The sequence below is a fragment of the Malus domestica genome, chromosome 04 (assembly GCF_042453785.1).
Source record: "Malus domestica chromosome 04, GDT2T_hap1".
NCBI classification, from domain to species: domain Eukaryota; kingdom Viridiplantae; phylum Streptophyta; class Magnoliopsida; order Rosales; family Rosaceae; genus Malus; species Malus domestica.
The window spans coordinates 8,356,774-8,384,563 of record NC_091664.1 but is presented as its reverse complement, the minus strand read 5'-3'; the positions used below and the strand labels follow the sequence as shown (position 1 = coordinate 8,384,563).

The following is a 27,790-nucleotide window of genomic DNA, read 5'->3' as shown; positions in this document are numbered from 1 at the left end:
ACCGAATAAAAATCAAGCGCAATACTAATAGCAAAAGATACTCAATAAAGAAGTGAAACATAATAATAACAATGCCACAAGACAATTAAGAATTCATGATTAGGCTACATCGTAGCCCTAGAAAAGAAAAAAGAATCGAGCTTTCTTTCTCCTTCCCGCAACCTTCTCCTCCAATATATGATGATTTTTGGTTTTGGTGGCCGACTAACTCCCATAAATCAAACATAAGAAAACCTTACAACCCACGGCAAGGCTTAGAAATCCAACCAAAACCTACTAAATTACAACGAAAAATCCATTAAAAGACTAACACATGGACTTTAAGTCCTTATTAAATAAAAGATAGAAATTAAGTTCTCTCCTAAAATCCATTGAATAGCATTCCCATGTCACTTTAATATCCAAAACTATTGCAATCTCAAGTTCTTGTTGTAATGCACATGTCTTGGCACAATTAGTTAGACTCTAGCTCCACTGGAATTACTCTAGCACCCGGAAAGCTCGTTTTCCATTTATTTGTCATGTAACTCTGGTATTGAATGCCTATAAAATAAAACAATAAAATTTAGCATTTAACCCTTTCGAATATACAAAATCCAAAGAAAATATATGAATATATGACCACATCAAAATGCCTAAGGGAGGAGTTTAATCATGTTTTGATCTCAGAGGAAATTATTTAGGCTCAAAGAGCTAAGGAAAATTGGCTTCAGCTTGGAGACAAAACTCTTGCTTCTTTCAAACTATGGCATCTATTCGAAAGAAAAGGAATGAAATTTCAAAGGTTAAAGACGGGAATGGCTTTTGGTGGTCTGTTGGAGAGGGGTTACAGGAGGTTTTTGTCCTTGATTTAAAAAACGGTTCTCCTGCGATAGCCCCCTTCCACTGATGAGCACTGTGACCTAGCAGATATTATACAACCTTGTATTTTCAGTGATCAAAATGCTAGTCTGATGAGCCCTGTTTTAGATGATGTAATCTGGGAGGCTATTGATGGTATTAGTGCTCTTAAAGCTCCGGGTCCTGACAGCCTCAATGCTAGTTTCTTCCGAGAGTGTTGGGAATTAATTAAGGATTTAGTTATGTGCATAATTAAAAAAATTTCCAAAATGAATCTACGTTACGTCTAATAAATCATACTAATATAGCCTTAGTTCCAATGATCTACGTTATGTCTTATAAATCATACTAATATAGCCTTAATTCCAAAAATTGATAACCCGGAGCTGGTTTGTAATTATAGACCTATTAGTTTGTATAATGTTAGTTATAAAATTATCACTAAGATCATCATTAAACGGTTAAAACCATTGTTGCATTTTTGCATTTCTCAAAACCAAGGGGCTTTTGCTCCCTGTAGGGCTATACAGGACAACATTATTATTGCTCATGAAATGATTACAATGTTTAACAAAATGAAAGGACAGACTGGAGCTATAGGGGTCAAACTGGATTTGGAGAAAGTGTAAGATTTTCTAAATTGGGATTATATTAGGTACATCGTTCTTGGATTTGTCTTTGATAACAAGTGGGTCTCTTTAATTATGGAATGCATCATCTCTACCTCTTTTTTCGATTTTAATTAATGGACATGCTCATGATTATTTTTCCCCCAAAAGAGGTATTAGGCAAGGAGATCTCTCTCGCCTTACATTTTCATCATTTGCATGGAACCTTAATTACACATCTTAATGTGATGGCTAATAGCACTAAATCCCACGTTGGTAACTTATCGTCTCCCTAAGGCCCGAGACGGTTGTTTGCTTTTTGCTAAGGCTACCCCCAAGGGAGCAAGAAATATTCTCTCTATTCTGAACCTTTTTGCTAAGGCGATTGGACAAAATATTAACTTTCACAAGTCATCCCTATATTTTTCCAATAATACTAACTCACAAAACAGAAAACATATTGTTAATATTTTACAAATCCAACACAAAACTAATGTCGGTAAGTACCTTGGTATTCATAGCATTGTATTTTGGAAAGATCAAATTAATGGGAATGAGTTGTTAAAATGGTCAAGCAGAAGCTAGTAGACTGGAAGGTCAACACCTTTTCTAAGGCAGGTAGACTTACTCTCATTAACTCAAATCTTACAGGTATTCCTAACCATGTTATGCCTTGCTTTAAATGCCCGAATAAAATTTTGAATAAGCTAAATAAGGAGTGTAGGGGTTATTCTTTTAGGGTAGGGATAGGAAGATTTTTCCTGTTGCTTGGGATAGAGTGTGTACTCCCAAGAAATTGGATGGCCTTGGAGTTAAGCGTTGGGATCAATTTAATAATGCTTGTCTAGCTAAGTTGGGTTGGAAGTTCTAACGGAAAAGAATAATTTGTGGGTAAGGTTGGTCAAGAGTAAGTACCTTCAAGAGGAGGATTTTTTTGGAAAATAAAGTTCGACAAAATTATTCTCTGGCTTTGAAGAGCATTTTGAATAGCAGAGATATCATTTTTAAGGGTATTAAGTGGAGAGTGGGTAATGGCCAGGATATATTGTTATGGACCCACAATTGGGTTTTTTCCTTATCTTCTCTTCCATTTCTTACTTGATATTGATTCTTGAAATATTGATTGGAACTTGAGAGTGACTGATTTCATTGTTAAACTGTTGGGACATGGAGAAACTAGTCCAAGTAGTCTGTAAATGACATGATGAAAAAAAAATTGCAATATTCCAATTTCTATTCTTCACACCAAAGATAAGATCATTTGGGGTCCTACCATTAACGGTAAATGTTTCACTAAATAAGCAACTTGGATCCAGAATGGCTCTTTGGTGCAGTTAATTAGACATAAGATGATCAATAAAATGTGGAAGCTCAATATCCCTCTCAAAGTTAAAATGTTTGCTTGGTTGTTTATTGGATAAAGACTACAAACAAGGAAAAGACTAAGTCGTTTTCTGTCTAATAATGAAAGTGTGTGTCCTTTTTGCAATATGGATGAAGAGAACCAAATGCATTTATTTGTTAAATGTAGTGTTTCTGTCTCGTTTGGAACTTGGTTTCCGATGCTCCTAATGTTGTTATTAACTTTGCTTCTGTTGTTGAGTGGATGGATTCTCTAAATCATGTGAATAAGGAAGGTCTTGAGCGCAATTTGTTTTTATTGTTATGTTGGCAAATTTGGAATGATAGAAATACTAAGATTTTCAGAGGAGTTATGCCCACTACATGGAGATCTAAATTCTTAGCTCTGTCTTTGTATGAAAGATTTTTTAATTACAACAAGAAGTTTACTAAGAAGAGTTCTTATGATGAATCGACAATTTTTAAATGGCATCCGCCAGATAAAGATTTTGTTAAGTTAAATTTTAATAGTTCCATAGTAGGGGCAATGCGGTGGCTGGCTTTGCCATAAGGGTCCATAATGGAATTCTTATTGCTAGTGGGGCTTTAAATCTTTACAAATCCACTATCTCCAAAGTCAAAGCTAAAGGTCCAAGAGAAGCCTAATGTTTTCCTTAGAAAGCATGTGTTGAAGATCATGGTGGAAGACGATTCCAAGCTGGTCATCTAGGCTGTGCAAGGAGTGTGCTCGATGTCGTGGAATTTGAAGCATACCATTGAAGATATTAAATGGACGGCGACCAAATTTAGCATTATCTCTTGGAACCATATCTTTAGAGAGGCAAACTTTGTTGCTGATGCATTTGATCATCAAGGTCTTTTAATAACTGGTTGCCATTTGTGGAAGCATCATGTTCCTCCTTTTGCTTTAGATGCTCTTCGTTTTGATTATGTTGGGAATGGTTGTATCAGAGGGTTCTCTCTTTTAATATATGGTTATTTGGGCTCATAAAAAAGAAGATATTGTGTAGAGAGAGAAATTGGAGATATTTATCATTTCTTGGAAATGTCTCTATCACTTTTTTACTATGGAAACTAGAAGCTTTGGTCCCTCACTAATATAGTCGGAAATGTTGAATAAATAAACTAATGTCATTTGATGACGAATATAAGTACTACACATAATCTATATAACTTCATGAACCACCTTAGAATTCAAAACCCAACCACACAAAACCAGTCTACAAATTTTGGTATCGCTTAGCACCCACAATGAGCCTCCTTAAAGGCCTTTTAGTTTTCTCCATCCTATGTGCCATTCTCTTCTTTGCATCAACCAATGCAGCTCAATTCCACATTTAAAAAATTGTGCCTACATTGTTTGGGCGTCTGTTGTACCAGGCAGTGGCCGCCAACTCGACAAGCAAATCCTAAGCCTTAAATGTGAGTGCCAATACCACAAGGGCTCGCATTAGGGGCTGGACGAGATGCAGCTTCGATGGAGCAGGACATGGCAAATGTCAAAAGGTGATTGTCGATGTGTCCTCCAATGCCAAAGCTATGGTTAACCACCAAACGCCCTAGCTGAATATGCCCAACGTAGCGTCATGGATTTCTTTGAAATCTCTCTTGTTGATGGGTTTAATGTACCTATGCACTTTACGTCTAGTGTGTGTACTAGGGAGATTAGGTGCACAACTAATATTAACGGGCAATGTCCTGACCAATTGAAGGCTCCAGCAGGGTGCAACAACTCTTGCACCATGTTCAAGACTGATCAATATTGTGGATGCAAATTTCTGCCGTCTTCTCCTTTAATGAAAATGCACCTGTAAAATAATAACACCTAAGATTAAGATCGAAAGTCTCACGAGCCCACAATGAATGAGGGGCTTAGGCCGATGAATCTCTTATGCCAAAGTTAGAATTCTGAAAAGAATGTGTTTAGGAGTTTGTGGGTAGCAAATGGCTTAACATTTTTAAGTGGGATAATAGGGATATTTATAGAGGAGTGGCCAACCCTATTTGGAGAATAGTGTCCGGCCATATATGGTGTAATTGGGTGAATAATTGCAAGATAATATGTGAAATAATATCTTACAATTAACATGGCAATTAATCTTAAATTAAATATGAAATTTGGGAGTTATCTTTTGAATAAGGATTTTATGAGGAGTGATGAGAGGGATTTGAATAAATACCTTTTTGATCACCTTTGACTCTTCCTTAATTGAGCCATCATTGTCCGTTGCATGTGCGTGGGAATCCAGTGTGCTTTGAGGGTAATTTTGTCATTTTTATCCAAAAGTTCACATGTCACCTCCATAATTTTCTTGATTATTTTTTGCTCCATAAATGCTCCCACACCTATTGGGCTGCTTGCAGGAAAAGGTATCAGGTGTAGAGATCTTCCCTTGCTTTAGGAAACATAAGATTGTTTCCTATTTTGATGTAGATTCCCACTTTAATTGGAAATTATATCCTTTTAGGAAAGGTAAGTAAATTACTTCCAAAGTTTATTTTAAGTCTACCTTAAGTAGATGATTAAATAAACTTCAGAGACCAATTTATTTTGATGTAGATTCCCACTTTAATTGGAAATTAGATCTTTTTAGGAAAGTTAAGTAAATTACTTCCAAAGTTTATTTTAAGTCTACCTTAAGTAGATGATTAAATCAACTTCAGAGAGCAATTTATTCTACCCTACAGTAGAGAGAAAGCTAGAAGATATTTGTTCCCCATTCTCTAGCAATCTTCCTATGCTGCCCGTGAGGGTCCGTCTGCAGCCGAGAGGCTTGTAATTGACTTGACTTCTTTCAAGGGAAAGAAAGATAAGGTTGCTAGATTTGAGGCTGTGACATATGCCATGTCGAAGATAGTTAGTACGATTGTTGACATGATTGCTCAGCGTAAAGGTTATGTCGTGCTCACAGAGCCGAAGTTTGTGCCAAGACGTCAGTTTGGAGCTAAGTCTAGTTCACCTTTGGAGAGGCTTGCTACTATGAAAAGCGATAAGGTGGACTCTACTGCTAAAATGGTGCCAAGGCCTATTCTTCTTGCTACTGAGATTGGTTCCCCTGCTGAGAAAGATGAGACTAATCGCGTAAGCAGTTGTTAGAAATCCACCAAGCCTGTTTGTAGAGAGTCTGCTGAAATCTATGCGCTTTTGAAACCAGATCTGCTTGAAGACATGGGCGCGTGTGCCAAGCTTGTTGATGGTGTTAGAGGGGTTGTTTGACCAAGTTCATTTGCGAAGTATACAACCCAATATAGGAGAACTTCTCTGCTTGCCATGATGCAAAAAACAATGATTCTGGCAGCTGAGTCTATGCTTATTGACCAAGAGGATACCAAGGCTACCAAGGAGATAACAACGACTATGGCGGCTGAGGCTTATTCTTCTGTTGAGAGGATCAAAAAGTTGGAGTCTAAGCTTGTCGCTTTGAAGGGGTCTAGAATCTCTACACTCCAAGTGATCCACTTCAAGAAGATCGTCGATAGGCTTGAAACCTATGTGTTGGAACTCCAAGGTGCGCTGAAGATCAATGAAAATCTAAAGAAGGAAGTTGATAAGTTGCAGCACGTCCATGTTGGTTTGCTCGAGGAGAACAAGCAGCTGAAGGGTGAGAAGGTTAGACTCGAGGCTTCGCTTGTTCAAAGTCAGGCCAATTTTTACAAGTTGGGTTATGTAGATAATCTCTTTGGTAAACTGTCTGACTTTAAGTTTGCTAGGAAAGACTTCGAGACCTTTTGTATTTCTTCGGAAGACTTTCTTGCCTTTACTTTTGAGGCTTCCATTGGTGAAATGGTCGGAGAAGTTAGTGCTCAAGCTAGGGTAGCCAGGGGTGAAGTGATGGATGATGCCGCTATTGATAATGTGGAGGCTATTGAAGGTGTGGCGACTGAGTAGTCAAGGGATGTCCAAGCTCTTGAAGAGTAGTCTTCTAGATAGCCTTTAGGATTTTCCTTGTTTTCCTTGTTGCTTTTTTTTTCTTTTCTTGAACTTCATCTGCCTTTGGTATTTGTTTATCAATTTACTAGAAAATTTAATAAACTTGCTTTCTTCGCTTTTTTTTTATCTTTGCTTATTTTGTTTTTACCCAACCTTTGACCTTTAGACCAACTGCAAACATAATGCTTTTCTATAAGAAAACAGGCCCACGTAGCCTATATAGTCGTAGGTTTTAGTGTATAACATTTGCAAAGTTGTTAGCCATAAGGTCGGCAGCAGGATGCCTTACTTGCAGAACTAGACGAGTTCGTGTAGCCACTTGACTGTTAACTTCAACTTTCTTCAATCCTTTGAGTTGTGTGGCCTGCATCACAACATACTAAAGATTTCTGGAGCATGAAATTCGCTATCCTTTCGAATCAAAAGTACGTGGTTGTATGAAATTTCATAGGCAAAGGTTTGAGAGAACTCTTTGCTCTTTATGTAACCAATCTCATGGGTTGCATAGCAAGTGTCACAACACTTTAGGAATTAGTGAAGATCAGAACGATCATTCCACACTTGGCATAGATGAAGCTTATCAACTGTGTAGCATGTCGGTAGTGGATAGAGCTTTGTATATGCACGCTAACTGTTTAACCTTTCACAAAAATGTGTGATTGTATAAGTTTAGCATGGTTTACTACTAGAAAGGCAAGTTGTAGGCTACCTTAGTGTACTTGGTAGCAGCTTTAAGATTCCAGGGCAGCCGTCCATAGGGCGTACTGCGTAATGTGTTTCCTTAATCGCTGAGGCTCAGTTCCCCGTGAATTAGACCAAAGACCAAAAATCCTTCAGTTGGCTAAGCCTTGAAAAAGACTATGGTGACTACTTCTAGGAATCCCGACGTAAGCCATCGTGTACCTAGTTACACCAAGGCAGCCTGACTCATCCACGTTTGGATATTCAGAGTGTATAGTTTATCCTTTCGCATTGGATAGTGGACCCATGTGGGTGTCGGGGGATTAGTTTACCCTTTCACACTGGAGAGCATGGTTGGTCCCCATATAGGTGCAATTCTCGTGATAAGTCCCTAAAAAAAACACGATCTGTTTTTTAAGTGCAGAGTGATCAGTTGTTGTAAGCATATAGCCTAGCCAAGTTGTGAATAACTTTTGAATTCCTCATTGAAAAACAAGCAAAACGAATGAGAACTTAGCTGTAAGGTATGAACTACATAACAACTGGATAGTCTTCGGCTTGCAAGGTGGTGCCCGTCGAGCTGCTTGAGTTTTCGGTCTTTAATGTAACGGGAGGTCACGAATACTACTTCCTCAGATTGTAGGTGTTCCACTGCTTTCCGATCTCTTTGTCATTCATGGTAGCGAGGGTGTAACTACCCTTGTCGCCTACTTTGTTGACCTTCCCATATAAGATCTATTTTTTTGGAGCCTTCTCTACGAGCAGTGATGAAGGCTTTTCTTAGGACTAGATCTCCGGGCTGCAACAGCTGGATTTTGGCCCATTTGTTGTAGCTGGAGATGAGCTGCTGCTGGTAGACAGAGATGCGGGTGATGATCTTCTCGCGTTCTTCCTCTACCAAATGTAAGTTTGTGGCCATCTCATTTCTGTTATGCTCGATGTTTGGCAGTAGAGTGTTGATACTTGGTACGATGGCATTGGGAGGAATGATTGCTTATAAAAAATGTAAATAACTAATTGGGGTTTGAATATGCAATCAGGGTGTATAATTATATACCTCAAAATGCCAAGAAACTAGCTTTTTCTTGCCACGATCAGAATTTCTGAAATTTCCAAAGAAAATAAATCCATTAGCAATTAAGAGACTTTCAGATTCGAGGACCAAATTTAACGAAACTTCTGTTAAATAACCAAAGCTACGCTAAAAAAATGAGATTTCAAAAACATTTCGAATCTAGCCACTTAATACTACGGTCTGGTGGCATTAGTTAGATGTCTTAGGTTTGAATCTCGTGGATGGCGAATTCGATACCAAATTAGGTTGTCTATTGTGTAGCTTAGTCGAACTCCCCCTCGCCCTAGTGTAAAAATATCGATGTACTAAAAAAAAAAAACATTTCGAATAGAAGACTCCTAAGACAAAATGTATTCATTGAATTTTGTCAAGTTTTCACCAGATTAATTGTAGCATGTGATTTTTAAGGGAATATCAAATGTATGCATTCAGATTATGCCAAATTTCCAAAATGGACAAGGGGCACAATCGAGATTTCAATGTGCAATCCAGATTAACAGTCTTGTGACGTAACAACATAGATTAATAGCGAGAGAACATTTGCACAAATCAGGCCATTTACTTATCTTTGTAACAATACTCTCTACTTAACAAGTTATGAAACTTTGATAGTGACCTGTGTGTTTAATTTTGATGATACAAATTCGATGGAAGTAGTTTCTTATCGGTATATAAAGGGCACAACATCCTGTTTTTCGGGGACTCATTGAGTTTAAACCAATGACAGTCACTTACTTGCATACTTTATATAGCTATCCCAGGAACCAAATACACATTGGTCACGAAAGGACTACTCTTGCGGTTTATTGCTTGAAGACATAAAAAGAGAAAGAAGACTATCCAATTTCCTTTAGGACTAGATTAAACCTTGTGGAGTAGGATTTTACTACTCTATTTTGGATTAGGATTTCTTTCCTAGGATAAGTTTATTTTCCTATTTAGATTTAAGGCTCTAGAAAAACCCTTCCTTGTACCTCATAGTGGACAAATGAGTTATGAATAAAAGTTGAGTTAAATTGGCTGTGATAGGAGCTTATTTATGTTGGTTTGATTACCAGTACTTAAGAACCCTAGCAATGCTCTTAAGTATGAAAAATTCACGTCAAATATTGAATTGTTCTTCTCATTAAATCTGTTAAAGGAATATTACAGTTTTTAAAGGAAAAATACTGAAAAACAAATAACAACTACTCTTCCATGATCACATGTTGATTTCGTGGAGATTTTAACCCTAAGCAATGGAAGCAATCCTAACTGTGGTGAACATGCTCAACCACGACTCCTACAAACTAGGACTTAAGCTTGACTAGGTCTCTATATAGCCAGTCAGCATTATTTAATTAAAAAAAACTTAATTAAACTTAACTAAAAACTCTTAACACCCTCCCTTAAACTGATTTCTACTGAAAATAGTTTAGGGTTTAGATACGAACACGAAAGCTTCATCAGCTTCTTCAACCATCACATATCCTGCTAGGTTTTCAACCCACTCATTCTCAAGATGTTTGAGTGAATACACTCCAAGTTGCTTTTCAGTTTCTCGAATAGAGGTTGCTTGAGTGACTTTGTGAGTATATCAGCCAATTGATTTCCACTCTTGCAATACCCGAGCTCAACTACACCATCATTGCACAGATTCCGCAGAAAATGGAAACGAACATCAATATGATTACTTCTTCCATGCATTATAGGATTTCTTGACAACTTTATGGCAGAAATATTATCACAGAAAATGGTTGTTGAACCCTCTTGTTTGTCACCGAGTGCTTCCAACATCTTTCTCAGCCAAATACCTTGACATGCACATGATTCAGCTGCTACAAACTCTGCCTCAGTAGTGGATAAGGTCATAATTTTCTACTTCTTTGAGGACCATGTAATTGCTCCACAGTTTACCATGAAAACATGTCTTGAAGTATTCTTCCTATCATGAATATCCCCAGCGTAGTCACTGTCAGTGAAGCCAACAAAATCTGAACCTTCTTGACTATTGTAGAACACTTCATAATCAATTGTTCACTTTACATATCTCAGAATTCATTTTGCTGCATTCAAATGCATTTCAGTTGGTATCTCTATGTACTTGCTGATGACACTCACTCCATACATTAAATCAGGTCATGTGAAAGTCAAATACATAAAAATTCCCGCGAGTTACTTGTAGAATGAACTATCCATTACTGCTCCACTGATACATTTACACAACTTCAGTCCAAGCTCTAATGGTGTTCCAATCTCTTTGCAATCAACCATTTTAAACTTCTCAATGATTTCCTGTGCATATTTCTTCTGACAAATAAAGTTCCCAGCAGCCTTTTGAATGACTTCAACACCCAGAAAATAACTCATGAGGCTGAGATCAGTCATCTCGAACTCCTTCATCATAGACCTCTTGAACTCTTCCATCATTTTAACATTGTTACCAGTATATGTCAAATCATCGACATATAAGCAAAGAATTAACATCTTACCTCCAGTTTCACTCTTAACATATAGTGAGTGATCATAGGGACATTTTTGAAACCTTAGCTTTCCAAAATGGTCATCAATTCGACTGTACCAAGCACGGGGTGCTTGTTTTATTCCATAAAGCGACTTCTTCAGTTTATACACTTTTCCTTTTTCTCCCTTTTTCTCATATCCTTGTGGTTGATCGACATACACCTCCTTATGCAATTCTTCATGCAAGAACGCTGACTTTACGTCCAAGTGATAAATCAACCATGAATGTTTAGCTGCAAGCGAGATTACCAACCTTATTGAATCTTGTTTAGCCACGGGAGTAAACACTTCCTTGTAATCAATGCCATGTTTTTGCTTGTATCCCTTTGCCGCCAAACGAGCCTTGTGCTTGTCTATTTCTCCTTTCTCATTAACTTTGGTTCTGAAGACCCATTTTACACCAATAGTCTTGTGTCCCTTAGGCAAATGTGTCAGCTCCCATGTCTACCCATTTCAATGGACCTTATTTCACTTTCCATCTCCTCTTTCCACTTCATCTCCTTTGAAGCTTCTTTAAAAGTGATCGAATCAGTGTCTACAAACAGTGCAAAGTGAGCACTGTCATCATCTGAGCTTGTGTAGCTTGTATCGTAGTCCATCATCCAAGCTGACATCTTTCTTGAACCTTCACCCCTTAAATTATATCTCTATTCTTGAACCTTCACCTCTTCTTCAGTTTGAGGTGGGGTTGGAGCCATGGTGTTTTCTTCATCAAACTCATCATCAACTTGTATCTGTTGGTTGTTTTTCTTATTTGCAAACCAACTCCATGTTGTATTCTCTTCAAACACCACATCTCGACTGATAATGATCTTCTCAATTTCAAGATTTGTATAACCTGTAAGCTTTAGACACATCATTTACACCAAGAAACACATACTTTTCACCTTTGTTGTCCAGTTTCTTCCTTTTCTCATCAGGAATGTGTGTATATGCTATGCACACAAATACCTTGAAATGCTCTACGGAGGGCTTTTTCTCATTCCAAGCCTCTTGGGGTGTCATATTTTTAAAAGAAAAGGTGGGACTTCTGTTAAGAACATGAACTACCCAAAGAACTGCTTCAGGCCAAAACTATTTTGGAACTTCTCTCTTTGCTAGCAGGGTTCAAACCATGTTGAGTATGGTTCTATTTTTCCTCTCCGAGACCCCATTTTGCCACTGTGTGTAAGCGCAGTGAGCTGCCTTTTTATTCCACTTTCATCACACAAAGCTTCAAATGCTTTCGAATAAAACTCTCCTCCATGGTCAGTGCGCAACCACTTGATTTTCTTCTCAGATTCATTCTCAACAAAAGCCTTGAAGCTCTTGAATGCATCAAATGCCTCTGACTTCTCATGCAAGAAATACACTCATGTTTTTCTACTGAAATCATCATTAAATGAGATGAAATACCTCTTCCTTCTGTTTGAACTTGGATTAATTGGTCCACATAGGTCCAAGTGAACCAATTCCAAAACCGAGTGAGCCCTTGTTACTTTCCCACTTGGAAATGTTTCTCTTGGCTACTTTGCTATGACACACTCCTCACAAAACTTGGTCTAGTTCGTGATCTTAGGCAAACTAGTCACTATCTTTTTATGATAGAGTGTTCTTAGTCCATTGAAGTGCAAGTGCCCAAACCTGTGATGCCACAGCCATGTTTCATCATCTTCCTTTTGCAACCAAACAAGTATTTTCACTCTTAAGCTTCAACGGGAACAACTTGTTTGGTGACATCTTCACCATAGCTATGGAGCCTCTCTTTGGATCATATATTTCACATTCTCCTTGAAATATAGTGATCATATACCCCTTATCTTGAAGTTGTCCAGCACTTAGAAGGTTTGTTTTCAAATCAGGAATGAAGAAGACATTTGAAATTGTCTCAATGAAGTCATTTTTGGTCCTGATTTGACTCTCTCCTTTTCCCATCACATTCACTATGACTTGTCTCCAAAACTTACAGTGGTACGAAAGCTTTCATCCATATTAACAAATGATGCTTTACACCCGCTCATGTGGTTGCGACAACCAGTGTCCACATACTAAGTCTCTTGGTCAAAGTTCTCCATAACATGAAATGCCATCAGTAGTGTTTCTTCCTCATTTTTCTCAATAAAATTTGACTTCTCTCCCTTCTCTTTAGGAAGCTTGGTGTAGCACTCATGTCTGTAGTGGCCATAGTTACCACATCTGTAACATTCAACCTGTGATTTGCCAAACTGCTCTTTGCCTTTGCCTTGACGATCATCATCTTTCTTGGAAACATAAGATGATTTGCTATCATCTCTATTCCCAAACTGTCCACCATCTCGATTTCCTCGACCTCTTCCACGTCCTCTTCCTTCTCTTGAACTTGAAGATTCAGTGAAGGTGGAAGTGTTCAAAGCTTGCTCTTGGGAGCCTCCATGATTGAGCTTCTGCTAAAAAACTAACAAGGAGCTTTGTAGCTCATCAGTTGACATATCCTCTATGTCATTTGACTCCTCAATGCAGCAAACCACGTAGTCGAACTTAGGAGCCATTGATCTTAAGATTTTCTCCACGACTTCATTATCTTCAATCTTGTGACCATGGATTCTCATCTTGTTAGCCATTGACATAGCCTTTCCAATATACTCATTCACAGATTCTCCATTCTTCATTTGAAAAGTCTCAAAGTCTCTTCTTATAGCTTAAAGTTGTGCTCGCTTCACCTTTCTGGATCCTTGGTACTTCTTCTTCATTGACTTTCATATTTGGTGGGAGGTATCATTCTCGAGAATGGATCTATCAATCGCTTGAAATAGGTAATTCTTTACCTTTAAATCTTTTAGCTTTAGTTCATCGACCTTCTTTTGTTGTGCCGTTGTCAAGATACCTTCAGGTATTTCAATTCCCGTTTCAACAAGGTCAAAGTACTCTTTAGACCTTAGGAAGTTTTCCATCAGCATGCTCCAATGGTCGTAATGACCATCAAACTTTCAGTTGCCTTCTCACTCGACATTGTTTCTTTCTCAGACCCCTAAAAACTGGCCCGTATACCAAATGTTGGTTTGATTACCAGAACTTAAGAACCCTAGCAATGCTCTTAAGTATGAAAAACTCACGTAAAATATTGAACTGTTCTTCTCATTAAATCTGTCGAAGGAAGATTACAGTTTTTTAAAGGAAAAATACTGAAAAACAAATAACAACTACTCTCCCACGATCACATGCTGATTTCATAGAGATTTTAACCCTAAGCAACGGAAGCAATCCTAACCGTGGTGAACATGCTCAACTAGGGGTGGGCAAACGGGTCCTGGACCCGCGGGTCGGGGCGGGTCTTTGCGGTTCGGGGCGGGTCTAAGAATTACAAATACAAAACGGGGCGGGGCGGGCCGGTTCCAGATAAATAACGGGGCGGGCCGGTTCTAAAGATTGGAGAAAACGGGCCCCCGGCCCGGACCGTTGGTCTACTGTGATTACGGTCTCTTTTATTATTAGAATTCGACCCTCACTGTCACTCACCCTTTTATTATCAGGATTCAGACCTAATTCGATCTCTCCGCTCGATCTCTCCGCCTCCCTCGATCTCTCTCAATCTCATCCCTCTCGATCTCCTCTCTCTCGATCTCTTCCCTCTCGATCTCCTTCTTCTCGATCTCTCTCTCTCACAGTCTTTCTTTCTCTCTCTCTCTCCCATCTCACCTACCCTAAACCTTCACAAGCCGCCGTAAACCAGGCATATACCCAGCTCACCCGCCGTAAACCATCTGCGCCAGCCACAAGCCGCCATCCACAAAGCATCACCAGCTGCGACTTTGTCTCTGATCTGTTTAAATTTTCAGGTAACTATTTAAATTTTCAGGGTTCCAAACGCCGTTGTCTCTGATCTGTGTGTGAGTGGGTTGATGTTTTCTCTATTGTTTTCGGCAAAGATGATCTGGTTTCTCTATTTTTAGTATAATAAAGAGTTCTAGCTCCAATCTATGGTTATTGATATGTTTCTCTTAAAGCTTCCTCATTTTATTTTCCTTCTCGGATTCTCGATCGTTAAAAAGTTCACTGCTTTTTGGCGTTTTTGGAGCTCCGGTAGTCTGATAGATGACTCTCTGGTTTCCATTTCCGACTTCGTTTGGTTCCGATTGTTTTGTAGTCGTCTTCTTTCCTGTTAATTTTAATTTTTTATATTTGGAGCTGAGTAGTGGTTTCGGATGAGTTATCGGATTAAAATTTTTTATTTTGGAATTCTCACATTCATATTTGATAGGTACTTCTGATGATCTCATCCATCTTGTTACCATGGAGGCGGGTTTAATTCTTCAATTAGAGGTGCTCGTTAAAATGCTTAGATGTGTTGTTAATGTCAGCCAACAATTGGGAAAAACAGCTTCTGCTATATTTTATGAATCATTAGTTAGTGCACCACTCGTTATCTCAGCTGAGGAAATTACTCATCGCCTTTTGAAGAATTTAGAATCTGGATATGGTTCAACGGTAGCAATGCTTCATGTATCAGAGCATGGACCTGATGTTGCTTTGGAGAGAAACCTGGCTGATAAAAAAAAATTGAGGAAATTTTCTATTGGCATGCTGTTATCTCTTCATTCCTTGCACATGAATCGTACTGTTATTTCTTTCTAATGCAGTGTCACTGTGATTGTGCAGTTGCAAATTGCAATCTGTGCAGTTTGCAAACTGTGCAGTTTTCAAACTGTGCAGTGCAGTTAAAAAAAAAAAAAAAAAAAAGGGTACCCGTGGACCCGGCCCGAACCGGCCCGTTTTAACCGGGCCGGGTAATGTCCGGTTCCTATACAAGAAAATCCAATCCCCGTCCCGGCCCGTTTCGGGTAATGTCAGGTTCCTACAAACTTAGGTTCGGCCCGGCTCGGCCCGGCCCGTGCCCAGCCCTATGCTCAACCACAACTCCTACAAACTAGGACTTGAGCTTGACTAGGTCTCTACATAGCCAGTCAACATTATTTAATTAAAAACAACTTAATTAAACTTAACTAAAAACTCTTAACAATTTGGAGTGATTCCAAATTCCAAGTCTTGGTGCGAGGCCAAGAACAGGTGAGAGGTGCCTGGAGTGATTCCAGTTATCCTTTATTGTTGTTTCAATTTAAATTTTATGTGTTTACGCTTCCGTTAATACAATCAGGCCCGGCCCAGGCGCAGTGCAACAGGGGCAATTGTCCAGGGCCCAAAGTTGAATGGGGCACCCAAAAAACAAAATCCAAATAATTAGGTATAAAAAAAAATTTGTCCAAACCCAAAATAAAGGCTATAGGCGATAACTTGTCCAGGTTTTGGGGATTAAAAATCAATATAACATAAAGGGTATCTGAAGGGGACAAGTCGTCCAGGTTTTGGGCATGGAGGAGAGGCATAAGATTCAAGTTTTTCAAAGGGAGCTCCCTCTCTGCTTGGAGCTTGTCACCCAACTGCCCAAGCCCAAGGTACTACGGAGAACACAAACCCTTCTCAAATTTCAGCTTAATTTTTGTGTTCTAAGTCGGAAGCTTCGTTTCTTTTGCTTGAATTGTTCTGGTTTCTGTTTTCAAAATTGGGGTTTTTTTTGTAGCTATTGAGAGGTGCAAGTAGCAGATTTCAGATGCAACCGCAAATTACCTGCATGGACAATCTAAGTGTTCTGAGCAGACTTCAAGTGAGGGGCATGTTTTTGAGGAATTCATTCCATTAACACGGATTTCATACAACTCCAGATGCACCACTCGAAGAGGTATAAAAAAAAGACTCCACCTTCATCAATTTTAGTAAATTTTGTGACTGCCCCTTTTGTTTGGTTGCTTATAAAATTTGAGGTGAAGAAGTGGAAAGTATTGATTTTTAGGTGTAGGGTAATGGCAGGAGGAGCAAGTTAAAGGCTATAGTGATGGAGATGAAGAGAAATGGGGTGCTTTTCAGCCTTTCCAAAGGAAAAAAAAAAGCATTGGAAAGACAAATGGACCGGTGGCTAAAGAACCTTCTTCGGCTCCGGCTACTAGTTCCACCACGGACACCGTGAGTGGAGACAGTGGTGGGAACAACAAGAACAAAGAGAAAGATGGACAGGGAAACGAAGGCGAAACTGGTCACCGGAGTTGCACCGCCAGTTCTTGCATGCTCTTCTCTTCAACAACTTGGTGGTTCACATGGTATGCAGTTGAGGTTAATTTAGTGGGATATGTTATTTTATATGATTGGATGAATATGTGATTGGATTGTGATGTATTGGATGTGTTTAATGCGTTCTGCGTATATGTGATTTTCCATATGTTTTTAATCATAATTTGGTTGATGTGAAAAATTTTGCACATACATGATAGAAATTGGAAGGCATTTTGCATGCTACTAGTGATGATTTTTTTACACATGCATGTGATTAACCTCGCAAAATATTTATTTTAAACATATGTTTCTGTACTAAAAAGGGCACATTTTGAACTTTCGCACTGGGCACCAAAAAACTCAGGACCGGCCCTGAATACAATCTAATTTCCGCTTCCCCACTCTATTATCCTACATCATAGAATGAAAGAAAAAATGAAGGTTACCTAAGGATTCATGCATTCATCTTCTACAACATGCAACAGAAAAGCACTCATGCATAGAAAAAGGTAGAAAAGGGTGCATGGAAAATAAATAGATCAACTTAAGTGCTTAACAATCAATCAACAAATTGAACATAATTTGAAGTTTTAGTAGAATGAGCTAAGAAAAAAAGAAGTTTGGTTCGCATGAAAGAAAAAATCCACTTGAAATGGTAGTCTTTCAAGATGTTTTATGGTATTTATGCGAGTTCCAAAATGCTATAAATGTAAAAGTTGCCTCAAGAGCCTTTTCTGCGTTGGTAAGAGCCTAACCCCTTAAAAGTTATCTCAAACAATAAATCATTATTAAGAGTATAACCCCTTAATTTCAACAATAAATCTTTATTAAGAGTCTAAGACCGAGTTGTATCCCGCGTGCTTAATTAACAACAAACATAGAAAACAGTTATCATATATCATAAAAATCAAAGTCTTAACTTGTAATATTTCAAGTGCTCAACAAATTTCATACAACAAATTTTTATTAAGAGTCTAAGACCGAGTTGTAATTGTAATTACATCCTTGTGTCTTCGATTTAGCAGTTAGTTTTAGACACTAATGCATGCATTATTTTTTAAATTTGCTTGCATTAAGGAACTGTTTATCCGAAAGTCAACCTAAAACGGCACGAAAAGGTAAATTAACTGTGGAAAGTTGCAAGATGTTGAACTAAAGAGAGTGGAAGCTGAAAGAGCTTCAACTAAAGCTAAGGGGTAATTTGATTGCCTCCTACTTCTTCTAAGTTTGGATTCTGTCTTTTTAAAACAACCAAAAACAAATTGGTAAGTCAGTATTTAATTCTCAAATCACAACCATACAAACTCTGAACTGTATCTCTAATAGTGTAAGTCATGAGGAGAAACATGCATGCAAAAGTGTATCTCTAATTCTCTAAATCGCTAGAGAGATTATTTTCGTACTCCAAATTACTTCTCTCATATTTTTTTAATATTTTTTTACAGATCTCTAACACTTTATAAAAAAATATTAAAAAATTAAAAGAATGTGAAGGAAGTAATTTGGGATGTGTGAATATAATCTCCGTATCACTAAATAGTAAAACAAAACCAGAATCTAAAGGAAAAATTTTAAACGCCAAATAAGCAATAGCTTTGTTACCTTTTCTCAGAAGTAGAAATCCAATATGATCCAATTCTCAATTACCTTAATCAATCTGCAAGTAGCACAAGAAAGCTATGGAAGAAGAGGGAAGGAGAGATGAAGGAGCAGAGCTCCAAATATATTTGTATTTAATTTCTTTCTTGTAAATTCTGATCTGTTTTCAAACCAAAGAGCAAGTGCTCGTATACACAAAGTGTGACTACTGCTAGCTGGTACTTCTAGCAAATTCCCCTAATAACAAGTAAAACCCTCAATTACAACTAACTTGACTCTTAATTTGTGATTGCATTCAATTGGGATTTTGATTCTTTTAATGAATCTAGGGATATTCAATCAGGATTTTAAGTGATTATCTGAAATTCAAGGTGTATTCAATTAAAATTTTAAGATAGTTTATTAAAATCCTTAGAAATCTGAGTGTGTTCAATTAGAATTTTAAAGAAGTTTATAATATTTTAGGTGTATTCAATTAGAAATTGATTTTAAAGAATTTGAGAAAGTTGAGAAATTAGAGGGAATTGGAGAGATTTCGTAATGTATTTTAAGCACCCACAAATCTCACTTCTTCTTATGAGATTTCGAATAAATTGAATCAAAATTTTATACGGAATATCTACAAATCAATTAAACTTTATAAAAATTTATGGATTTATAAATCCATTAAAGTCTCTTAAATTCTCAATTAAATACACCCCCTACGATAATCACAATCCTAAGTTGATAACAAAATGGAAGAAAGTAAGCCAGAGATAAAAACAAAACAGAATCCTAATCCCTCTCCCTCTGCGGGATCTCCTCACCCAAACTGAATCCCTCGAACACATCGAACGAACAACTCCCAACATACCGAAGTTCAAAATTACAAAATGGCCACAATGGTGGCCGTTGGATTTGGAGATAAGAGGGCATACTAGTCATTTGCTCCATTGAAGCCCACTTTCATTGGCAAGATGGATAGTTTTCTTCCCCTACTTTATGCTATGGTAATTTGTATCCTCTATCGTGCAGTCTAATAACTTAACTTTTGTATTCAATTGATAACTTTGAAAACACGCTTTTTGACATCATTTTGTTGAATCCACACTGTTGTTTAAGAAAACTCACTTGGTCACGTCATTTGACAAAGTTTCAGTTATGCCTTGTTCCTATTAATTAAATCGAAAGAAAAAAAAACTACTTCAATGAATAAAAACGGAATAAAGAAACTATCTATCCTTGTGTGGTTGTGAAAGGTAGCACCTTAATTGTCATCACTAATACATAATTTTCCCCACAAAAAAACCAATGACAGATGGTACAAGTCTGATGCTTACAACTTCTCTTCCGCTCGTTGATACCATTGTTCTGTAACTAGTTGGATAGTGTTTCCATCAAAAATGTTATCTGCCCTTTTTTTGGTCAATGCCCAATGCCCTCTTAGTCAGTCAACATTTGGGTTTTCTTTGGCACAAATCAGGGCTGGCAATTTAATTCAACCCTCAAAGTTTTACCATTTAGTAGAAAAGTTTGTCTCATTTTATCTTGTGGAAAATAGTGGAAAGAAGAAATATTGGTCCTCCTATTGCCATAGGTGGAAATGAACAAGCTTAGAAAATGGTGTCGTTTGGTGACCATGTGTAAGTTCATGTACAACAAAATATAACCTCATGAACCTCCTCAGGATTTAAAATTCATAGCCACACCAAAAAACCAATATATTAAATCTAGTGTTGCTTAGCTTCCACAATTTCCACAATGTGACTCCTTAGTTTTTTCTCCATCCTAAGTGCGGCTCTGTTCTTTGTATCGACCAATGCAGCTCGATTCAACACACAAAAAAAAATAATAATAACTGTCCCAATACATTGTTTGGTCTCTAGCTCAGCAAAGGCCAAACTTGGGTCTTAGATGTGCGTCCCGGCACCAAAGGGGCTAGTAGATGGGCTTGGACTGGATACAACTTTGATAGAGCAGGATGTGGCCGATGCCAAACAGGTGATTGTGGGGGTGTCCTCCGATGCCAAGGATATGGTTGACCTCCAAACACCCTAGCTGAGTATGCCCTTAATCAATATAATAATTTGGATTGTTGTGGCATCTCTCTTGTAGATGGGTTTAATGTACGTATGGACTTTAGTCCAACGTCTAAGGGGGGCTCCAAGAGGGTGCAACAACCCCTTGTACTGTTGTTCAAAACCGATCAATGTGGATGAAAACTTTCGCCATCTCTAGCTTTGACGAAAATGCACCTGCAAAACAATCAACACCTTTGATCAAGGACCTAAGCCTCACGCACCCACGAGGTTTGTTTTTTTTTTTGGGGGGGGGGGGGGGAGGGGTTTACGCCAATGGATCTTTGATGCCTAAGTTAGTTTCTCCGAGAAGAGCAAAATGTTTAGGGATTTTAGGGGTAGCAAAAGCTTACCAAAAATTGGTACAATTGGGGTATATATTGGGGAATGGCCGGCCATGGTGTTATGGTTTTACCCTACACATGACGGCATCCTATTGGCCAAGGTTTATGGGGAAATATTCTCAAGATATTAAATAGGAAATAATATCTTGAGATTATGGAGAAATATTCTCAAAATATTAAATAGGAAATAATATCTTGAGATAATGGAGTAATTATTCCTAATTGATTTAAATTGGGATTACTTACTTGAATGGAGTCATATCTTGAGATAATGGAGTAATTATTCCTAATTGATTTAAATTGGGATTACTTACTTGAATTGAGTCAATCTTCAATTGGTAATGTATTAAAGATAGGATTTGGGTAATTAATCCTTATCTTTAACGCTTTGACTTTTCTTTGCCAAGGGCAGGTCAATTGTGGGCAGTCGTATTCAGCTGCTGGGACCTTCAGGGGTGTGAGCTACGAGTGGGAGTATCTGAGGAGCATGCCCATTTATTGAGGGCAATCTTGTCTTTCTTGGGCAAAAGTCCACGTGTCGCCTCTAGAGTTGTTTCCAAATTTGAACTTGATCTCCTTCCTTGATTTAGAGATAAACTTCTTCCAGGAAAAGAAACCAATTACCCTCAATACCTATTTAATTCTGCCTTAAGCAGGGGATGAAATAAATTTTGGAGAACAATCATCATTCCAACAAGGAAGAGAGAAGCCAAAGGAAATTTGTTCCCCCTCCTCTAGCTTTCTTATTCTCTTGCCCTTGATAAGAGTCGTCTCTTGTTGTTGTTCTTCTTCACCGTGCCGCACCAAGGTAAGAAAATTTTGAATTTTCTTCTTTTTGATTTTTTGGGAGCCTTGGTACTTGGAAAATTGGCTCAGCAAGGCCGAGGTGGCGTGAAGGACGTGGCAAGAGTGCCATGGGGCTGCTATGCACAGGTGATGCAGATGCGGAGCTCGGTTGGCGTGGGCTAGGTGCTCGGCTCGGCTTGGACCGAGGTGACAGGTGCGCTGGGGCTCGGAGTTAGGCGAACAGTGAGGCTCTAGCCCATCTGGTTGGGATTGGCACAGGCCAAGCATCAAGCAGCAGGCTCGGGCCTGCTATGGAAGAAAAAAGAGAGATCGGCATAGGCTGGGTCTCTGTTGTTGGTAGATTGGGTTAAGGGGCCTTGGGCCTTGTTGAGCGCAAGAGAGAGAATATGAGGGAGGCGTGGGCCTCCTTTTGTGCTAGGCTAGAGCGACTTGGGCTTCATGTAGGAGAGAAAGTGTGTGAGCTGGGCCCTTGTGGCCTAGTCGAGCTTAGCAAGTTGGGCTGTAAGGCCAAGCATTAGGGCGTTGGGCTCTATGGTCCTCCTTTAATTTTTTTATTCTTTTATTACAAACTACCTTGTAAATATTTTTCTTCATACTTTTTGCAGGGATTTTGAGATGTCTTCCTATGATCGTAAAAGTGACGAATAACCTCCACCTTTGTATCGTCAAGGTGGTTCTTCTAGCAAGGTAGGCTACTTCAAGACAGCACATGTCAAGATTAATTCTAATTAGCTGTTTCAAGATTTTCTTGAGACATACAAGCATGCGATTCTGTCAGGGGTTCGCGTCAAGCGGGTGAATGATGATAGCAGTCATGAACCGTGCGATAAAAGTGCCACTGCTAGGAAGATTGCTATCAAATTCCATCCGTATTACTTTGTGTTGGGATTTACTTTTCTCATGTCGCATCTTTTTTAGGAGGTGTTCTGTCCCATGACATGCGCACCTACTGAGTGCTCCCCAAATGTAGTTTATGCGATGGTGGGGTTTGAGCAGGTTCTTTGATATTGGCTTGTCCATAAATGAGTTTTAGTACCAAAAGGAAGGCGTGGGGCAGCTGAGGTCTCTCCATAATCTGCTTAATGCTTCTTGCAAAGGTGATAATGAGTTGGTAAGAGATACCTTGGAGGTAAGTGGAGAGTGGGAGTCTGACTCCTCTCTTGAGTTGAATATTCCGACTATCTTTATCAATGGTAAGTGAACTGCTTCATTCTCAGCCTGCTTGAATTTTTGTTGAGCTGATCCATGACTTCAGTTTATAGATCGTCTTTCTTACTTTGTGTAGATTTGAAATTTGGTTAAACTCCAAGAACTTCGACAGATATGAAGAAAGTACACATCACCTTGGGCATTCTTGCTAAGTACCATGAGTGGTGCTGGTTGCTCAGTCCACTTCATCTAGAGAAAAGAGGGCTGCTTCCTAAGGAATATATCAAGCAAATAAAGGATGAGGAGTTTGCTCATCCGATCGCTGCTGTAGAGCCTGCTGCCAATGAGGGTGGAAATAAGAGATCTTTCTCACCTGCTTGTGAGCCTTCAGCCAAGAAGAAGCCAAAAGGATGAAAAAAGACTGTTGAGTCTAAGCCTATGAAACCTGTTGCTCCGAAGGTAACCACGACCATTGCTGAGAGGATTGCCCAGCAGAAAGGTTCGATGGTGCCTGAGGTGTCTAGGTTTGTGCTAAAACGCACGTTGGGAGCTAAGTCCGATTCGACTTTTGAGAGGCTCGCTGCTATGAAAAGTAGGAAGGTGGATTCTACTGCTAAGGCGGCACTTAGGCCTGTTCCTCCTTTCGTTGCGATTGATTCGCCTGCTGAGAAAAGGAAGTTTGCTCGCACGGGCAGTTGTGAAAGATCCACCAAGTCTGAGGTTGGGGAGTTTCCCGAGGTTTGTGTGCTACTGAAGGTTGTCCTGCTTGAGGACGTTGATGCATGCTCCAAGTTTATTGATAGCAGGGCTGGGCACAGGCCGGGTCCAATTTTGAAGGAATCGGACCAGACTGAAGTTTAAAAGAAATGGTTCAGTCCGGTGCAGGTACAACATATTTTAAAATAGGAACCAAACTGAACCTGGACCATTTGAAATGGGTCGGTTCGGTTTGGATACATGGGAAAAAAAGACACTTAATTTTTACAAATTTTATTGTTTTACCATTTGCATTTACATATTTAAATACATATTTTACAGTTTGCGCAACACATCTAAACATTACAAAGTTCAACATCCAACTCCATAGAGCAACATTACATCCAAAAAAGTGTAAGAATATAAATATTACTTTATGGTGTAAAAGCAGAATAAGAAGAAAGGTCATAAGACATTAAAAACCCATAATTTCTTATAAATCAGAACCTTCAACAATAATTGTAGCACCTAAAATGAATTAGTCAATGGGGCACCCTTCTCATAATCTCACTGTAATCAACATAGACTTGTGGTACTATTAAGATGACACCTTGTTCTGTCTTTCCTTGCACTTTTTTTTTTCATTAAAGTTGCACATTTGTCTATGAAATAACTGTTGATGCCCCAAGGCATCATCAACCAAGACTAATAAACTACCAGAAAAAAGGAAGAAAAGAAGCAGCACAGTTGGCACTTTAAACTCTTGCACTCCCCACCCTAGACACATGAAACTAATACAAAGACATTGAATAACAAGAAGTTACTAGACTTCAACGCTTGAATAGGAATGGCAAAGACAGATTCTCAACTCTCAAGTCTCAATAAAAAAACAATGACGTCCCTATATCCTAACAACACCAAGAAAAGAAAGAACAAAAAAGACTAGAAAAAGTAAATTTCGACACCAATTCGTTTTACTCTACTAAATAATCAATAAGACGTGTTGGTCATACAATATGCATGACTTGGATATTAGTTATTAATTTTTAGAGAAGCACAAATGCACAATTGCTCCCATCCATAAGAGAAATAACAGTAGATTGTAAACTAAATTGAGAAGAAAGAACAAAGTTTCTGGGTCTATCAACGCGCATGACAAACACAATCAGACAAACACACTCTTATACAACCTGTTAGTACCCATATCTGTAATTAATTTCAACATGTTCAGAAAGTGATATCTAAATCAGAACCAACCTTCATCGGTCTGGGCTGAGTAACCACTGCATGACAACATCACCATTCTTGAAAGTCCCATCTGTGTAGATAGCCCCACAACATGCATCAGAAAACCCAGATGTTTACTATCAAATTAACCTTTACTTATTCACCATCAGGTCCACAGTTGCGTCGAAGGCGAACACTGCTAATAATTACTAGTACTAGATCCATCAAAGAAACAAATTAGTTCAATCCATTCAAGAACTTAGCTTTTTGCTTCACTAAATTACATATGTGCCAATTTAAAGCGAAGGATACTATGAAATATCTGAAACAAAAAAAACCAATACTCAAAACCCTTTGAATTCTTTTTACCCTATAACAATTCCACATATTCGTCCACATCTCGTACGAACAAGTACAGGTTTAATTCAATTAATTTTAGAACAAAATTTGATTAAAAAAAGGGAAAAAGGGATTACAAAGTAAAACATATCTCATTAAAATTTGTAATAAAAATTGAAAAAATATGATAAATCAAGATATCCGAAAACAAGTAGAGAGGAAAATGGGGGTTTGGTTTTTACTTGTGAGACTGAGTGCACCATAAGACTGCGTTGCGGAAGTTGCGAGAGATATGACAAATCGAGAAGATGAGTGGTGGGATGAAGACAATCGAGGTTACTGGGTCGTCATGGTGGTCACCAAGGCTGTCGTGCTGGTCGTCAAGGCCGCCTGATGTCAGGGTGGTGGAGGAGACAACGAGGCGAGATGGTGAGACTTGAGAAATAATTGAGTCGAGTTCAGTGATAGGGTCGAGCTCGAGGAGGAGAGATACTAGGGTAAAACTATCGGTTCAGATTCAATGGTAAGTTCATCTTCAATCTCGTTTGTCCATTGCAATTACAAAGAGTTGGTCCGGGTATCTATTTTTCTATACTTTTGGAACTGGCCCGAACTTAAAATTTCACAGCCCAGCCCTGCCCCATTTCTCTTTTTAAAAATTAGGAACCGGCCCGTATCCACCTTGAACCTTGATTACACTTCCTAACCCGCGGTTCCTATACACGTTTGCCCACCCCTAATTGATAGCGTTGGGAAAGTTGTCGTCTGCTCAAACTCTTTTGTGAAGCGTCCTACCTACTCAAGGAGGTCCTCCCTGATTGTTACAATACATAAGACTTTGTTCCTCACTGATGAGTCTATGTGCATCAATCAGGATGATGTCGAGTGTGATAAGGAGGCCGAAGTGGCACTGACGGCTCAGCTTCGCTCGGCTGCTGAAAAGATTGAGAAGCTCGAATATGAACTCACCGTTTTGAAGGGGTCTGATGTCTTTACCCCAATTTCTATGCAGATGAAGACTGTTCATCAAAAGGTCATCCATTTAAAGGTTGAGCTTAATGTGACTCAAGCAATGTTAGAAGTTGCAGAGAAGGAAGTCAGTCGTGTTGCACCGGTGGTCAAGGAGCTTGAGCGTATCAATTCAAAGCTACGATCTGCTTATTTTACCAAAGACGATTGAGTTTGTCTTCATTCTTTCTGAAGTGTCTTGTCTCAAGGATGTTGCCAGTAAGCTTGAGTCAAAGGAAGTGGATTTGCAAGGTGCGTTATCTGCTAGCGAGAACTCGAAAAATGAATTGGGTAAGCTGCAAGATGCTCACATTGGGATTGTTGAGGAGAATGTGCATCTGAAGAATGAGAAAATCAATCATGAAGTGGCATTTACTTCTTGTCAGGCCAATTTCTCCAAGCTTGGCTATGTAGACCATATTCAGGACAGGGCGTCAGATTATGAGTTTTCCGAGAAGTACTTCAAAACTTTCTCCATTTCTCCAGTAGATCTGCTTGACTTCTCGTTTGAAGCTGCCTTTGGTTGAGTAGCTGAGGGTCAGACAGTCTAGGCAGGGGCAATTGAGGATGAGCTGATGGAAACTTTAGCTACTGAGAGTGGTGTGGCTGCTGAAGGCGTGGCAGTCGAGATACCAATGGTTGTGCAGGCTGCCGATAAGTAGTCTTTTTTCTTAGACTTAGGAATTTTCTTCTTTTCCTTCTTGTTTTGCTTTATTTGAACTTTGATGGCCTTCGAGCTGGTTTATCAATTTGCCAGAAATTTAATAAACAACTTTCCTTGCTTTGCTTCATCCTTCTATTTCGTCATATCTTTTGCAAAACTTCAATGTAGGGCGGGCGACTGGGTGAGCTAAGCAGTCTATCCCACATCGTCACTTAGGATATAATTTCGGCTCTGAAGCACAAGGAGTTTTACCTACATAAGGAAAAAAATGCAAGATTTCTAACTTATAGATCCGACAATCGAACTCATAGCATCCGAAAAAAGCAGGCGAGTCCACGTAGCTATTATAGTCGTGAATCTCGTCTTTAGGTGTTGCACGAACCTAAGGCATATTGCAAAATTTTTAACTTACAAAGCCGATGGCCGGACACGTGCTTCTCGTATAAAGCAGATGAGTCTGCATAGCTGCTATAATCGTACATTTTGGATTTAGCGGCTGCACAAGCCTTGGCCTTCCCAGGGCATGTGGTGAAATTTTTAACTTATAGAGCCGACGGCCGGACACGTGCTTCTCGTAGAAAGTAAAGAAGTCCGCGTAGCTGTTATAGACATACATTTCGGCTTTAGCAGTTCCACGAGCCTTGGCTTTCCCAGGGCATGCTGCGAAAATTTTAACTTATGGAGCCGACGGCCAGACACGTGCTTCTTGTAGAAAATAGAGAAGTCTACGTAGCTGCTAGAGTCGTACATTTCGAATTTAGCAGCTACACGAGCCTTAGCCCTCTTGGGGCATGTTGCGAAAGTTTTAACTTATAGAGTTGGCGACTGGACACGTGCGTCT

The 27,790-nt window shown here is 38.9% G+C and overlaps 1 long non-coding RNA gene and 1 pseudogene across 2 annotated transcripts; both read left to right on the top strand.

The window, feature by feature from the left end:
• Positions 1-797: 797 nt before the first annotated feature.
• The window catches only part of LOC114824481 (protein P21-like), a 53,053-nt pseudogene continuing 26,060 nt past the window's right edge, over positions 798-27,790 (top strand).
• Positions 16,223-17,421, top strand: LOC103433013 (uncharacterized). 2 transcript variants are annotated; one of them, XR_011579943.1, is made up of 4 exons: positions 16,224-16,407; positions 16,533-16,691; positions 16,809-17,106; positions 17,383-17,421. It is a non-coding gene; the product is annotated as an uncharacterized lncRNA (long non-coding RNA). The 2 variants fall into 2 exon arrangements; XR_529062.4 differs by lacking the exon at positions 17,383-17,421 and having other exon boundaries at positions 16,223-16,407; positions 16,809-17,256.